Source organism: Mobula hypostoma, chromosome 6, assembly GCF_963921235.1.
Source record: "Mobula hypostoma chromosome 6, sMobHyp1.1, whole genome shotgun sequence".
NCBI classification, from domain to species: Eukaryota; Metazoa; Chordata; class Chondrichthyes; order Myliobatiformes; family Myliobatidae; genus Mobula; species Mobula hypostoma.
Genome location: NC_086102.1, coordinates 87069867 through 87087433, shown reverse-complemented (window position 1 = coordinate 87087433; position 17567 = coordinate 87069867). Strand labels below are relative to the sequence as shown.

Genomic DNA, 17567 nt, shown 5'->3' with positions numbered 1-17567 from the left:
CTTGCACTTTTTGAAACTTGTTGCATGGTAGGCCTATATTTCCTTTCTCTTTATCTGTCACACCATCACTTTCTAGTACTATCAGTACTTCTGAGAGAAAAACATTTCATAGGAATTCATCTCTACTGCAAACATGGAATTCAATGGGAAACAGGGCTTCTTGTTACAGAAAACTGCAGCTTTCGAGGAACATAACCTCCCTGTAATACAGGGGTCACTGGTACATTTTCTGTCCTCTGCTATTAACAATCAAAAAAGTAGTGAGTACACCAAGAGAAATCTGTACATTCACACAAAGAATTAATTGCTTATTCTAAACAAAAGGAATCTTAGAGGGTGGCAAAAGTAGTTTGCTGTGGACAAGCAATGGTTTATTCTCTTGAATTCTGCTGTAAGGTAATCTTAGAGAAGGAGGCGGTATCAGTATTAACAATAGCAATCTACAGCTATGTCAGAAGCTAAATGTGGATAGATAGTGTCAGGGAAACAGATTTATGACTGCAAAACCTCACACTATCAAATCCATCTCATGATAGATAACCACAGAGCTCAATATTTTGTCAATCATTTCGCACTAAGAAAGTAATATTTTTAAAGAAATTGTGACAATCAAGAAAGTATAGATGACTTTTGTATCCTAATGTCTTGAAAATGCATAAACTCATATCAATGATCATTTTAGTCCTTTTAACCCTAGAAATTACTTTTTTTTTTAAAAATGGAAAACAATTTTTCCATTTTCACCCAATGGTAAGCAACTACTTGTTGTTGTTGTTTGTCCTTCGTAGTCAAAGATGACCATGGCTTCAAAATTAAATGGGAGATTGGTGGTTGTGGGTCCGGAGGTGACTGATGAGGCCAATCCGGGCCCTGAAGGCTCACCCACATGTGGGACACAAGTGGGTGGGTGCTGTCGTGGCAGTGGATGCTGCTCGGGCCTTGCGCACAGCACGCTTTCGTTGCGCCTCGATGATGCGCCTGACTTCAGCTGCACAGGCTCCTGTGGTGATCTTGCTGCGCCAAGCTAGACGGTCGAGGGCAAGCGTCTCCCACGTGTTGATGTCGACACCCAGGCCTTTGAGGGACGCTTTGAGGCAGTCTTTGTAACGTTTCTTCTGCCCCCCCCAACTGAGCGCTTGCTCTGACACAGTTCTCCGTACAGCAGTTGCTTAGGCAATCGGCTGTCTGGCATTCTGACCACATGTCCAGCCCACTTGGCTTGGGCTTTCAGCAGGAGGGTGTAGACGCTGCAGAGCCCAGCTTGTTCCAGGATTTCCATGTCGGGGACTTTGTCCTGCCACCTGATGTGGAGGAGTCTGCGGAGACAGCTCAGGTGAAAGTGGTTGAGCTGTTTGGCGTGTCTGCTGTAGATAGTCCAGGTCTCACTGGCGTAAAGGAGGGTGGTAAGGACCACTGCACAGTAGACCTTCAGCTTGGTGGTAAGGCTGAGTCCTCTCCGCTCCCAGATGTTCTCACAGAGTCTCCCAAAGGCGGCGCTGGCTTTGGCAATCCTGTTGTTGACCTCAGCGTCTATATTCACTGCGCGAGAGAGTATGCTGCCCAGGTAGGTGAAGTTGTTGACTGCCTGGAGGTTCTGGCCCTTCATTGTGATGCGCGGCTCCTGGTATGGCTTTCCTGGGGCAGGCTGGTACATAACTTCGGTCTTTTTGGTGCTGATAGTGAGTCTGAAGTTGTCGCAGGCTTGTGAGAAGCAGTCCATTTCACGCTGCATCTCCTGCTCCGTGCTGGCGTTGAGTGCGCAGTCATCAGCAAACAAGAAGTCTCTGATGACAGTCTCTCGCACCTTTGTTAACTGCCTGCAGGCACCCAAGGTTGAACAACCTGCCGTCAGTCCAGTATCTGATGTGGATTCCTTCTTTGTAGTTACGGAAGGCATCTGTCAGCATGGCAGAGAATACCATACTGAACAGAGTTGGGGCAAGAGCGCAGTCTTGTTTGACGCCATTTGTCACTGGGAAGGCCTCCGACTCGTCGCCATCATCCAGAACTTTCACCATCATACTGTCGTGGAACTGCCGGACGATTGTGATGAACTTGCTGGGGCAGCCAAACTTCTCCATGATCTTCCACAAGCCTTCTCTGCTGACCCTATCAAAAGCCTTGGTTAGATTGACAAAGGTCACAAAGAGGTCGCTGTGTTGCTCCTGGCATTTTTCCTGGAGTTGGCGCGCAGCAAAAATCATGTCCGCAGTCCCACGTTCAGCACGGAACTGTCATTTCAATAGTCAGTTGGGCAGAGGGGGTAGGGTACTTATTGGTAAAAAATGAAATTATATCTTTAGAAAGAAGGGATGTAGGATCAGAAGATGCAAAATCATTGTTGGTAGAGTTAAGAAAATGAAAGGGTAAAATGACCCTGCTGGGACTTGTATACAATCCTCTGAATAGTAGCCAGAATGTAGGGTACAAATTACAAAAGGAGATAGAAAAGTGAATGTTACAATGGTCATGGTGGGGGGGGGGGTGTGGTTTCAGGATGTAGTATTTTGGTAAAATCAGGTGGGTACTGGATCCCAAGAGGAATTTGTAGAATACCTTTTTCAAGCAGCCTGTAGTTGAGCCCACTAGGGAAAAGGCAATTCTAGATCTGGTGTAACACACATAATGCTGGAGGAACTCCACAGGTCAGGCAGCATTTAAGCAGAGGAATAAACAATCCTGTGAAGGATCTGATGAAGGTTCTAGGAGGCCTGTTGAAGGGTTGTGAACCAAAACATTATCTATTCCCCTCCACAGATGCTACCAGACCTGCTGAGTTCCTCCAGCATTTTTTTTTGTGCTACTCTAGATTTCAAACATCTCTTGTTTTCTGGATTTGGTATTGTGCAATGCACTAAATTTGATTTGGGAACCCTTAGGAAGAGGTGATCATAATATGATAGAATTCACCCTGCAGTTTAAGAGGAAGCAGCTAAAATTTTTTTACTTAGCAATACAGCGCACTTTGAGCCACACCACTCCAGCAATTCCACAATCCCAATTAACCCTAACCTAGTCATGGGACAATTTACAATAACTAATTAACCTACCTGGCATGTCTTTGGACTGTGGGAGGAAACTGAAGCTCTCAGGGAAAACCCACACATTCCATGGGGAGGATGTACAGAGACTCCTGACAGAACGATGCTGGAAATGAACTCGAAACTCCTGAACACCCCGAGCTATTATAGTGTTGTGCTAACTGCCATGCTATTGTGGTAGTATGTAAACATCAAATGTATCTATAACACAGATGAGTAAAGGTAACTATCGAGGCATGAGAGAGGAGCTGGCCAATGTTGATTGGAAGGGGACATTACCAGTGATGACAGTAGAGCAGCAATGGCTGGAGCTTCTGTGAGTAATTCAGAAATTGAGGATCAGTTCATTCCAAAGAAGAAGCCAAAGACAGCATAAAAGGGGACATACAATATAACAAAAAATAGTGGGAAGCTAGAGGATTGGGAAACTTAGAATCTGTCAGAAGGCAACTAAAAAAGCAAAAAGGAGAGGACAAGAAGGAAAACTACCCAATAATATGAAAGAGAATACCAAAGCTATTATTTTCAGAAATACAAAGAGTAAAAGGGAGGCAAGAGTGGATAACAAACCTCTGGAAAATGGTGCTGAAGAGGTAGTGATGGGGAACAAAGAAATAGCAGATGAACCAAATCAGTATTTTGCGCTAGTCTTAACTGCGGAAGACACCAGCAACATGCCAGAAATTTGAGAGTCAAGGGAGAGAGTGATTGTAGTTACTATTACTAAGGAGAAACTGCTTGGGAGGCTTAAAGTTCTGAAGGCAGACAAGTCATCTGGACGAATGTACTACACCTCAGAGTTCTGAAAGTGATAGATGAAGAGACTGCAGAGACATTAGTAGTGATCTTTCAAGAATAATTTGATTCTGGAATGGTTTCAGAGGACTGGAAAATTGCTCCAATCCACTCTAAGAAGGGAGTGAGGCAAAAGACAGGACATTACAGGACAGATAGCTTGAATACAGTGGTTGGCAAGGTGTTAAGAGGTTATTATTAAGGATGAGGTTTCAGGGTACATAGAGACACACAATAAAATAGGCTGAAGTCAGCATGGTTTCCCTAAGGGGAAATTTTGCCTGACAAATCTGTTGGAATTCTTTGAGGATGTAACAGACAGGATAGACAAAGAAGAGTCAGTGGATATTGTTCTCTTAGACTCTTAGAAGGCTTCGACAAGGTGCCATACGTGAGCTTGCTAAACACGATAAAAGCCTATGGTATTAAAGGGAAGATATTAACATGGATAGAAGATTGGCTAATTGGTAAAAAGCCAGTGGGAGTAAAGGGGGCCTTTTCTGGTTGGCTGCCGGAGACTAATGGTGTTCTGTAGAGGTCAAGGTTGGGTCTGCTACTTACCATGTTATATGTTAATGATCTGGATGTCGAAATTGATGGCTTTGTGGCCAAGTTTGTGGACGATACAAAGATAGGTGAAGGGGACAAGTAGCACTGAGGAAGCAGGGAGTCTGCAGAATAAAATGGACAGATTAGGAGAATAGTCAAAGAACTGGCAGATGGAATACAGGGTAGGAAAGTGTCTGGTCATGAACTTTGGTAGATGAAGTAAAGGTGTAGAATAAATCCAGAAGTCGGAGGTGCAAAGGGACTCGGTAGTCCTAGTACAGAATTCCCTAAAGGTTAACTTGCAGGTTGAGTCAGCAATAAAAAAAAGCAAATGCAATGCTGGCATTCATTTAGAGAGGAATAGAATATAAAAGCAAGGATGTAATGCTGAGGCTTTATCAGGCAAATGTATTATTGTCAGCAGTTTTGGACCCCAAATCTAAGGAAGAATGCGCTAGCATTCATAGGGATCCAGAGGAGGCTTACAAGGAATGATCCCAGGAATTAAAGGGTTAACGTTTAAGAAGCATTTGATGGCTCTAGGCCTGCTCTGGAGCTTAGAAGAACGAAGGAGGATCTCTTTAAAACTTACCAAATACTGAATGGCCTAGAGTGGACATTGAGAGGGCAGTTCTAACAGTGGGAGAGTCTAGGACTTGAGGGTATAGCCTCAGAGTACATCTCTTCACAACAGAGATAAAGGGGTGTTTCTTTAGGCATAGGGTGGTGAATCTGCAGAATTTATTGCATGGACAGCTATGAAGGCCAAGTCACAGGGTATATTTAAAGCTGATGTTGATAGGTTCTTGATTAGTAACAGCTACAAAGGTCATGGGGAGAAGACTGAAGAATGGGGTTGAGGGGGAAAACAAATCAGTCATGTTTGAATTGTGGAGTGGATTTATGGGTCAAGTAGCCTAACTCTGCTCCTATATCTTATAGTCTAAACCCATTAGACACCAACACGTTTAGTTCAGTGCTATAGAAACTTCAGTTTTTTTCCAATTTGAAGAAATATATACATGATCAAGACATTGTCATTATAAATCTCTATATGAAACAGGCACACATGCTTGTTAAGAAAATGCAGCAAAATTGCACAGAGGATACATACTACAAACAAGGGCTCAGACATTAAGTTCTACATGATGCAAAATTTTAGTTTACTGAGCCTATGTGATGAAATATTTTATTCTGAAATATATAATCTTATTGTTGAGGAAGCCATTCATCCCTTCCAGTATAAGTCAACTCTTCATCAATTCATTCTCCCCATTATTTGCCTGTCATCTATTCTGCTTACATGCAGATCAACTCCATACTAATTCCAATACTGATTTTCTCACTGGCCACACATATTAGAAATAATTTACAGAGGTTGATTAAACTACCAACCGACATATCTTTAGGATATCAGAGGACACAAGGAAAACATACAAACTCTACACAGATATTACACAAGATAAAGATTGCACTCTCATGCTTTGTACGTTTATTTAAAATGAGTTGATGGGATTTCATAGTCAAAGTGGAAATGAAGTGTTTGAAGACGTACTGCAAGAAGGCAAGAGCTGAAGTAGGCCACTTTGTCCTCAGTCTCCCTGCCATTTATTATGAGCATGGCAGATCTACCCAGGGATTTGTGTGTTTTGGGCCAGTTTCCCACAGCCCTCAATTATCTGACCTTTCAAAAAAAATTATCCACCTCTTTCATAAATACTTTCAATAATCCAGCTTCCAGTGTTGAGAATTCCAATGATTCACAAACCCGAGGTCTTTGCGATCTACGACACAGAGCTCGAAAAAAGTGACAAAACAGACTGTTGACATCGTAAACCAGCGGGTTGTTGTTATGTCTCCCACTTGTTGTGAAAACAGCGGTGTTCTTGTTCTCTCGTTTTTTCTCTCTCTCTCTCTCTCTTTCTCTCTCTCTCTCTCTCGAGAGAACGTGTGGTTTGTCAAATTTTGGATGAAATGCAAAGCCTTTGGGGTAACTTTGGTCCGTGTCTTTGCTATTGCTTAGCACACGCTTGTGCTCGGTGATGTTACCGATGCGCGTTTTTTTTTTGCTGGTAGGGGAAGGGGGGAATTGCTGCTCGCTGCCACTTACACGCGGGAGGGGGGAGCTGGGGGGTACTTTGGGGTGGTACTTTAGGGTTTTCACGTTTAACTGTCGTTCATTCTTTGGGGCACTTCTCTGTTTTTGTGGATGTTTGTGAAGAAAAAGCATTTCAGGATGTATATTGTATACATTTCACTGATATTAAATTTGACCGTTGAATCTTTGCAAGAAGAGGTTTCTATGAACCCTCAGTTTTAGATCAACATTCCCCCATGACTGGAAAATCTCAAGATCTACCCCTTTAAGCTCTTCTAAGATTTTATACATTCAAAAAAAACCACTCCTCATTCTTCTATATTCCAAGAATAAAGATGGAATTTCTTTAACGGGTTTGGATAACTCTTATTCACCTAGCTAATTCTCTTTTGGACTGCCTTCATTGCTCTTTTTTTTCTATTTAAATCTTTTTATTAATTTTTCAAAATTATAAACTCAATAACAAAGTTGGTACAAAGAGATTGGAAAAATGTTCATCAGCATATATAAAATGAATTTTAAGTAACATAAATATAAGAGACTTCCAAAATCATAATAAAATTAAACATTAAAAAAGTAAAAAGAAAAAAATATAAACAAAAAAACCCCAAAAAGAAAGAAAAAAAAACAAATCAGGGCTAGACCAACAGCTTGTATCGGACACGTTCAATAATGTCGTTAACTCCGCTCCTCTCATCATATAATTTAAGTTTAGAAAATAGATTCGGAAAGGTCAGATTACATCATATGAAAATGTTGCATAAAAGGTTTCCAAGTTTCTTCAAATTTAACCGAAGGGTCAAAAATATCACTTCTAATTTTTTCTAAATTTAAACCTAATATGGTTTGAGAAAACCATTGGAATGTAGTTGGAGGATTAGCTTCCTTCCAGTTCAACAAAATAGATCTTCCCGCCATTAAAGTAACAAAAGCTATCATTTGACAGGCTGAAGAAGACAGAGATCTATGTTCTACCAATGGCAATCCAAAGATTGCCGTAATAGGATGGGGTTTTAAATCAAAGCATAGAACTGTTGAAATAATATCAAAAATGTCTTTCCAATATTTTTCCAAGAGAGGACAGGACCAAAACATGTAAGTTAAAGAAGCCACTTCAGAGTGACATCTATCACAAGTAGGGTTTATATGGGAATAAAAACTGTGTACTACTTTAAATTGTGTTTAATTATTTTTAGCACATATAGAAGTACTAACTAAATGAAAACCTTTATCCCATTTCTCTGTAGGTAGGGAAAGTTGAAGTTCCCTTTCCCATTCATTTTTAATTTTATCAGATCTATCTGGCTGTAATTTCATAATTATATCATAAATTATTGCTATTAATCCCTTCTGCAAAGGATTAAAGCCTAAAATTTTATCAAGAGTACCAGAAGGATTGGAAGTCGGAAAGATAGGCAACGTAATATTTAAGAAATTTCTTATTTGTAAGTATCTAAAAAAATGGGATCTAGACAAATCAAATTTCTCAGATAACTGCTCAAAAGACATAAAGCAGTTATCCAAAAATAAATCACGAAAACATATTATGCCTTTCGTTTTCCATATCAAAAAGGCTTGGTCCATTATCGAAGGTTGGAAAAAAAAATTAGACATAACAGAACTTGATAACAAATTCATTCAGGCCAAAAAATTTACGAAATTGAAACCGTATTCACAATGTACGTTTAACTATAGGGTTGAAAATTTGTTTATTCAATTTAGATAGTGCAAAAGGCAATGAAGTTCCTAAAATGGAGGCTAAAGAAAACCCTTGTACAGAATGGCCTTAAAGGTTTACCCAATGTGGGCTTGGAGTTATATTCCAATCTTGTGTCCAAAATATTAAGTATCGGATATTAATTGCCCAGTAGTAAAATCTTAGGACAGGCAATGCCAAACCACCCTCTTTCTTAGATTTCTGTAAATATTTTTTTTACTTAATCTGGGATTTCTATTTTGCCATATACAAGAAGAGATTTTAAGAGTCAATAATATCAAAAAAAAATTTAGGAATAAAAATCGGTATCGCTTGAAATAAATATAAAAATTTGGGTAAAATAATCATTTTAAAAGCATTAATACGGCCAATCAATGATACAGACAAAGGGGACCATTTAGTAATCAGTTGTTTAACCTGATTAATTAATGGTAAAAGGTTGAAATTGAATAGATCCTTATGTCTCTTAGTAATTTTAACTCCCAAATAAGTAAAATAATCAGTAATCAGTCTAAATGGAGAATTTCTATAAATAGGAACCTGCATATTTAATGGAAAGAGTTCACTCTTACCTAGGTTCAGTTTATAACCAGAAAAGCTACTAAACTGAGCAAGCAAAGTTAATACTGCCGGAATAGATTTTCCTGGGTTAGAAATATATAATAGTAGATCATCTGCATATAGTGATAATTTATGAGTCTCATTTCCACGAGTAATACCAAATATATTGGGGGAGTCACAAATGGCAATAGCTAACGGTTCCAAAGCAATATCAAATTGTAGTGGACTAAGAGGGCAACCCTGCCTAGTACCACGGAATAAATGAAAGAAAGGGGATCTTTGGTTGTTAGTAAATACCGAGGCCAAAGGGGTAAAATATATCAGTTTAATCCAGGAAATGAATATCGGACTAAAATTAAATTTCTCAAGGGTATTGAATAAATATACCCATTCAACTCTATCAAAAGCTTTTTCAGCATCCAATGAAATGACACATTCTGGAATTTTGGGTGAAGGCGTATAAATGATATTCATTAATCTCCTAATATTAAAAAAAGAGTAACGATTTTTAATAAATCCAGATTGATCAGCAGAAATAATTTGGGGTAATACATTCTCCAATCTCGTTGCCAATATTTTAGAAAAAATCTTAGAATCGACATTCAGCAGAGATATAGGTCTATAAGATGCACATTCAGTAGGATCCTTATCTTTTTAAGAATTAGGGAAATAGAAACTCGATAGAAAGATTGTGGTAATTTACCTATTGAAACTGCATCCCTAAAAACGTTACATAGCCAAGGAGTTAGTGTAGTTGAGAAAAATTTTAAAAATTCTACTGTAAATCCATCTGGACCAGGTGCTTTACCTGAATTCATTGAAAAAATAGCATTCTTTATTTCCTCTACAGTAATAGGTACATCTGGTTTTGAACGTTCATTAGATGATAATTTTGGAATATTCAATTTCTTAAAAAATTCATGCATTATAGTGGAGTCATCAGGAAATTCTGATTGATAAAGAGAGGTATAAAATTCTTGAAAGGATTTATTAATCTCGTCATGGTCAACTGTCAAAGTGCCATCTTGTTTACGAATTTTAAGAATCTGTCGTTTAACCGAGGCAGATTTCAATTGATTAGCTAAAAGTTTCCCAGTTTTATCACCATGTATATAAAATTGACTCTTAGTTTTGATTAATTGACTTTCAATTGAAGATGATAATAATGGTTATGTTCCATTTGAAGTTCAACTCTGTTTATAAAGTTCTTGATTAGGAGCTATAGAATATTTCTTATCAACTTCTTTAATTTTGTCAACCAGTTTAAGTATTTCCTTATTAGTTCGCTTTTTAGTCCAGCAGTGTACAAAATAATTTGTCCATGAATATATGCTTTAAAAGTATCCCAGAGGATCCCACTGGAAATATCATCCGTGGAATTTGTTGTAAAGAAAAACTTAATCTGTTCATCAATAAACCTAACAAAATCTGAATCTTGAAGCAAAGAGATATTAAATCCCTATTGTCTAGAATTAGTAGATATATCCCTTAAGTTAATAAATAATTTCAACGGTGCATGGTCAGAAACAGCAATAGAATCACATTCACAACCCGTAACAAAAGGAATTAATCGAGAGTCAATAAGAAAGTAGTCAATTCTTGAATAGTGCTGATGTACATGTGAAAAAAGAGAGAACTCCTTGTCATTCGGATGCAAGAATCTCCAAATTTCTGAGATTCCAGAGTCGATTATAGAAGAGTTAATAAGGGTAGCCGATTTATTCGGAACTGCTTGATTAAACTTGGATCTATCTATCAAAGGGTTTAAACAACAATTAAAATCACCACCCATAATCAGCATATAGTCATTTAAGTTGGGAAGAGATGTGAGGAGATTCTGAAAAAAATCAGGACAGTCAACATTTGGGGCATAAACACTGAGCATGGCAACTTTTTTGTTAAATAGCAAGCCAGTAATCAATAAAAATCTGCCATTAGAATCTGAAATCGTCTCATAGTGCGTAAATGAAATTGATGAATCTATAAGTATAGAAACACCTTTTACTTTAGCTTGTGAATTCGCATGATACTGTTGGTCCTTCCAGAATCTAAAGAAACGTTGATTATCCTCTTTCCGGACATGAGTTTCTTGTACAAAAATAATATGAGCATTCATCCTGTGGAATACTTAAAAAATTTTCTTCCGTTTAACCGGGTGGTTTAAACCATCTGTATTCCAAGAAACTAAATTAATAGTCTTATCCATCATAATGAGCTCGAGTATAAAGTATGTAAAGGGTTAACCAGAGTAGAAACTCATGACCCCAGAAGAGGAAAAAAGGTCCAAAGAGGAACCGGAAGTTACGACATTTCAGTAGTTTCTGGTCAGCCTGTTTAAAAAGAAAAAATGAAAAAGGAATAAAAGGAAAAATACCACCCACCTCCCACAAAACCCCAGAAAAAAGCCAGAGAGTGGCCAATGCTAAGTCTAAGACTAAACCTACCCCCATCTTTCCGGAGGGCGACCCAACAGAAATATGTTTATCAAGAAAAACACCACCCTTATGGAAAAAAGTAAAAACTAACTATAACAAGAAAAAAAATCTAAAGCGATTAAAAGCATCGACTAGTTCCCTGCTACTCATATTTCAAAGATCAAACATTAAATCATATTACTATATTAATTTTTCAAATATAAATGATCGGAAATGACGTAAGAAACAGCAAGGATTCTGGGAAGAAGAAATAAACAATCCCCCATTTTAAAATACAATACTTTAGTAACATTTCAAAAAGAAAACAATCATTAAACTTGTAACTAAATAACTACTCAAAAGTATTAAGACTAAGATATACAGGATCACTAACAGAAAAGCCTAATATCATTTAACTATATAAAACGAACCTACACTGCCAGATCGAGAAAACAAAACCTCGAACTAAACAATCAGAGACGAGAGAAAAAACCAAATGATACATTGATTAATCCTCCGTAAAGGGAGGCAGATCATCAAGAAAACCGGACTTCCATTGGATTTTTAAACAGACTGCGTGAGTTATCTGGCATAACCACTCTCAGACGGGCTGGAAACAGTAGCGCTATTTTATAGCCCCGACGATAAAGTTCTGCCATCTGAGGTTTAAAAGCCATCCGTTTTTTCAGTACGTCTTAGCTGTAGTCTTCAACAATTCTGAACTTGAAATCTTGAAATTCAATCATACCTTTTCTCCGAGCCACTCGGATAACTCGTTCCTTCTCGTGGACATAATGAAACCGAATAATGATCGGTCTCGGTTTAGCTGATTTCTCCGGATTAAAACAGAATGAGCGATGAGCACGATCTAATATCGGTGGTTCTTCCAATATATCAGAGCCAAACACAGCCATTAGCAATTTAGAAAAATATTTAGTAGGATCTCCCTTCTCCACATCCTCAGGGAAACCAATTAAACGCAAATTCTGTTGTCGGGAACGATTTTCAAGATCGATAGTCTTAGCTTGATAGCGTTCCAATTGCTGAGTTACCGAAGTTAAACCTTTTTCAAGCGCTTCAATTCTTTTTTCTCTTTTACGGCCATCTTCGTCTAACTCCGAAATCCTGACTTGATGTTGGTCGATATCACGTCTGAATGTTCTTGATTCTTCTTTCCTCAAATTCAACACTTCTTCAATTGCGGTGAGTCTTCGATTAACTGTATCTTCTAAAAGTTTCTTCATTAGTTCCATAGTTACCAGAGTTTCCTTCGAAGTTCCAGGATCACCATTTTTTTTCCGTTCCCGGCAGAACCTTTCCCTTCTTTAGCTTCTCGTGCTCTGGTATTCATTTTCAATAAGTAGAAGTTGTAGTTCAATAATATAGATCGTTTAGTGTAGGTATAGGTAAGGTAAATAAGAGTGGTTACATGTAAAAAAGTAAAGGGTATGGAGCAACGCCCAAAAGCAGCTCACGCCATGAGTCCCCTGCCGGAAAGTCCGCTTTCATTGCTAATATATCCTTTCCAGCAAAAAGGACAAAACTGTGAACAGTATTTTAGGTGAGGCATAATTAGTAACTACCCTGTCAAACTGTAACAGCACTTTCACATTTCCAAATTCCAACCCTCTTGCAATAAAGGTCAACTGGCTATGTGCCTTCCTATTTCCTGCACCTACCTAACATTTTACAATCTGCGCACAAAAATCTCTGTATTTCACTTACCTGAAATCTTTTTCCATTAGGTAATAAGCCATCTTAGAATAATCTTATCAAAGTGCATTTGTCAACTTTTTGACCACCTACTCAACCCTTCTGCATCCTGTTGCAGACTGCAGAAATCGTCATCACAATAAGCCTTATCATCTACTTTCATGTCATTGGCAAACTTGGATATCTTAACTTTACTTCCTTCTCCAGATGATTAATACAAATAGGAAATAATCGAGGGTGCAGTACGGATCCCTGGGGCACTCCATCAGTTATATGCTGCAAAGTTCAAGTGTACATGATGACCATGTTCTAAATGCTGCCTCTGAGATCATGAGCTATTATCTTGTGCATTAACCTTTTACATGGCAGCTTGTTGAATACCTGCTGGAAACCCAAATGCACAGTATATCCACAGGCTTCTCTCTGTTGACTTTTGCTTGTTACGTCCTTGAACTCTGGGAAATTTTCCTTTCAAGAGAGGCTAAATCGGTTGGGTCTGTATTCTTTGGGGTTTACAAAAATGAGGAGTGACCTAATTATGACAATTAAGATTCTGAAAGGTCCTCCAGTCTACCACTAGTTTCCATTGTAGCTTATTGTTGTTTAGTTAGAAACGCTTTTAAATTATGAAGGCTAAAGGTAATTTCATGAATGGACATAACTGAGAGAACACAAGTAGAAAACTCTGGGAAAAGTTGGTGTATCAGGCAGCATTTCTGGAAAGAGAGTTAACATTTCAAGTTGAAAACCCTTCACGTGAACTGGGAAAGTGAGAAATTAGTTTTGAGTTGTCGAGAGGGTAGGGTAGGAAAACAGGACAAAAGAAATATCTCTGATAAGCTGGGGCCATGATAAACTGATTGATGAAGCCGTATGGATGACAGGTTAATGAGAGAAGGTAGAAAATAAAAAGAACATGCAAAAACTGAATTTCAGGTCATGTGTGAAACATACATCAGGCTATGTGAGCTGAAAGAGAAAAAGAGTAAAGATTACTGCCTGAAAATCTATAGCAGAATAGCCCAATTCTGATTCATACAGAGAAAGCCAATTACCTGAAAACTCTGAGTTACCTGAGGTTTGCTCCTCAAGTTTACACTGGGCCTCTCCGTAACAGTGGAGGATGTTACAGACAGATCAGAGAGTGCAGTGCAGAATAAGTGTTAGTGAACTCGAAGTTCAGGATTGCTCTTTCAAACTGAGCAAAGGTGCTCAGGAAGTGGTCACCCAATGTACGTTTGGTTTTTCCAGTACATAGGAGGCCAAATCCAGAGCATCAAAGTGAGATTCTAAATTTAAGAAGTGCAAATGAATAGCTATAATTTGGGTTCTGGATGGTGAAAAGGGGTGAAGTAAAAGATAGGATGTTTGCAGCTGAATGGGGAAGTGTTGCGAGGAGTGGTTGGTGGAATTGTGAAGAGAATGGTCCTTCAGAATATAGAAAGGGAAGGAAAAGAATGACATTTCTGGTGATGGAATCATGTTTATTGATATTGCATTGGATGATCAGGAATGTGGAGACTTGGGGGGTGGAAGAGAAGGATCAAGAGAATTCTATCCTTGCTCAGGAAGGGGGAGGGGAATAAGCAGAGGCATAGAAGATAGATGATATTCTAACTCAGAGACACAAGAGATTCAGCAGATGCTGGAAATCTTGAGGAACACACAGAAAATCAGATAGGCCAGTGATATCAGATTTAATATCACTGGCATATATTGTGAAATTTGTTAACTTTATAGCAGCAATACAATGAAATACATGATAAATAAATATAAAAAAAACTGAGTTACATTAAGTATATGTCTATTAAATATCTAAGTTAAAATAAGCAGTGCAAAATAACGAAAATAAAAAACGTAATGAGGTAGTGTTCATGGGTTCAATGTCCATTTAGAAATTGGATGGTAGAGGGGAAGAAGCTGTTCCTGAATCGCTGAATGTGTGCCTTCAGGCTTCTGTACCTCCTTCCTGACAGTAACAGTGTGAAGACAGCATGTCCTGGGTGGTGGGGGTCCTTAATAATGGACACTGCCTTCCTAAGGCACCGCTCCTTGAAGATGTCTTAGCTACTATGGAGGCTGGTACCCATGATGGAGCTGACTAACTTTATGCGTTTCTGCAGCTTATTTTGATCTTGTGCAGTAGCCCCTCATACCAGACGGTGATGTCAGAATTCTCTCCACGGTATATTTGTGGGGAAAATGCTGGACAACTGACTTGCTGAATTCCTCAGTCCTGATGAAGGTTCTTAATCTTAAAAGTCGACTTTTTATTTTACTCCTTAGATGCTGCCTCACCTGCTGAGATCCTCCAGAATATGTTAACTCTGTTTCCCTTTACACTGATGCTGTTTCACTTGATGAATATTTCTGACATTTTCCTGGTGTTTTTTCTTCAGATTTCCAGTTTATTGCTAATTGAACAAGACACTTCCTGGTGGCGTACACTAGGAATAATAGACAGAACCAATTTTTCACCCTGCTTATTCCAAAACTGCATAGCTCACTGCTGGGACAGCAGGACACTGAATTAAGTGTTATTTTGAGGGTTCAATAAGATACACAGAATGGCCAAATCACATTAAGTAATACAGACCACGATTCTACAGTTCCTTATCAGATAAAATGTGTCTACTCATTCATTTGTAATATCCCAGTAGTAGTACAATATGACCTTGCCTTACTGCTTGAATTTGTATCCAGAGCTTCACCATCAAATGCTCTTTACATTGATAATGGAGTTACTACAGTAACAGTTTCTCAATAAGATTTGTTTCTTTGTAAGCTTTAGCTATTTGGTTATGAAACCTTTCACCACTGTTCTCTTACTGAAGCTTATATTCAATGAGTGTCGCACACAAATTGCTGGAGGAACTCAGCAGGCCAGGCAGCATCTATGGAAAGGAATATAGTCGATACTTTGGGCCGAGACCCACCGAAACGTTCTCTTATACTCTTTTCCATAGATGCCTGCTGAATTCCTCCAGCATTTTGTGTGTGTTGCTTGGATTTCCAGTATCTGCAGATTTTCTCTTATTTGTGATTCAACAAGTGCAGTGGTTTATGATTTGTACGAAAGCTTTTTGGTCACTTCATCACACGACAAGCCAAACTTTAAGATTGTTTTAAAAACCTTTTAAAATACGTATATATGTAGTTCACAAACCTTAGTACAACATTAAGGGAATTGCCAAATTAAACAAAAATACCTAAATGAATAAATACATCTTTTTTCCCCAATAGCCCAAAACTACCCAAGTATTAAAAGTAGTTCATTACAGTAGTTTATGATATAAACTATATCATAAATGTTTCTGACTTTATAGTTACTGAAAATCAGGGTTGTTAAGTTGCAAAGGATAACACTTCCAGTAGACCTTACAGGCATTTTCTCCTTGTGAATAAGTGTTAAGAGGTGTTATAGTTTGTGTGGGTTCTGTGCCAGTTTTCAGTAGTTTGTTTAACTGCACATCTTGAGTGTTCCTTTGGAACATTTCATATATGGCTTTAATTTTTCTTGTTGTCGGATGGCTACTGCGATTGTCCGTGGCACCTGCAGTGTTACCATGAAGCAAAAAATGATGGAGGGTCTCAATTCAAAACACTGACCATTGCTTTGTCTTCACAGCTGCTGTCTGACAACCCAAGAGCTTCCAGTAGTTTCTGCTTTGCGCCAGGTTCTAGCATCTGAAGTCTTTTGTCTCCAGTATTATTATTAAGCCGGCTGAACACAGACTGAAGAATTGAGATGGACTTTAAAACCTACTTCAATCAAAAGACATTTAATCTATAAATTTCCACAATTCAATGGGATTCTCTCTCGGTCTCCTAGATTACAGGTTAGAACATAGGTGAATTCTGCTTAATCTTTCCCCATTAACACCCTTGCTTCTGAACTCAATCCAGGGAATCTCTACCAAAGCAACTACCTTCTTTGTTGGATATGAAAACTAAAACTGCACATCGGACTCCAGGTGTGGTTTCATCAAAGTCTACTCCATTGGCGTAAGATGTCCTCACTATTGGACAGACCAGCAACTTCCATTTATACAATATATTCACTGAAGAAAAGTAATCCCAAGGGTGTTCCATAGGCAGTCATCAAGGGGATAGAAAGGTAAGGAGATGGAGAGATTGGGGTCCAGTATTTTATTTTGTAGTTTATATACACTTATTATACATGTAATTTTCCAGTGATTAGAGTTGCCTCTGTATTTTTCTTGAAACTTATTGCTTTCAGGGGCGGGCATTTCATTACTTGAATCGGGCCATCTTATTGGTTAATTACTATCAATGGAATTTCTGTTATCAGTAGGCTGGTATGAGAGTGCCACAATGCTTCTTCTTCACCCTCCTTCTTAGCTGTTGTAACACTTAATGATTGCAAGCAACAGGTTTTATGCTTCATTCTTGACTTCTGAAGAATCTTTGGATCTCAAAACCATCAGGATCCAACAAAGTGTTGGGGGAGTTTAGATAAACATACACTTCTAGTAATACTGGAAAAAGATACATATTTGTAACTTCATTATGACCATTCATTTTCAGTAGGTGTCTTAATGAAACGCCATGGCCTCAAAGTATTTTACTGTTTTTAAATGGTATTTGAGCAAAGTTGTGCATCAGACTAATGCCGTTCTTAGTATTTCCATGAACATTATGATATTTAATTGAAATTT

The 17567-nt window shown here is 38.4% G+C and overlaps 1 protein-coding gene across 1 annotated transcript in view; it reads right to left on the bottom strand.

The window, feature by feature from the left end:
* zc3h13 (zinc finger CCCH-type containing 13) overlaps positions 1–17567 on the bottom strand; it is a 134864-nt gene that overhangs the window by 8735 nt on the left and 108562 nt on the right. The gene's annotated exons all lie outside the window — the stretch shown is intronic.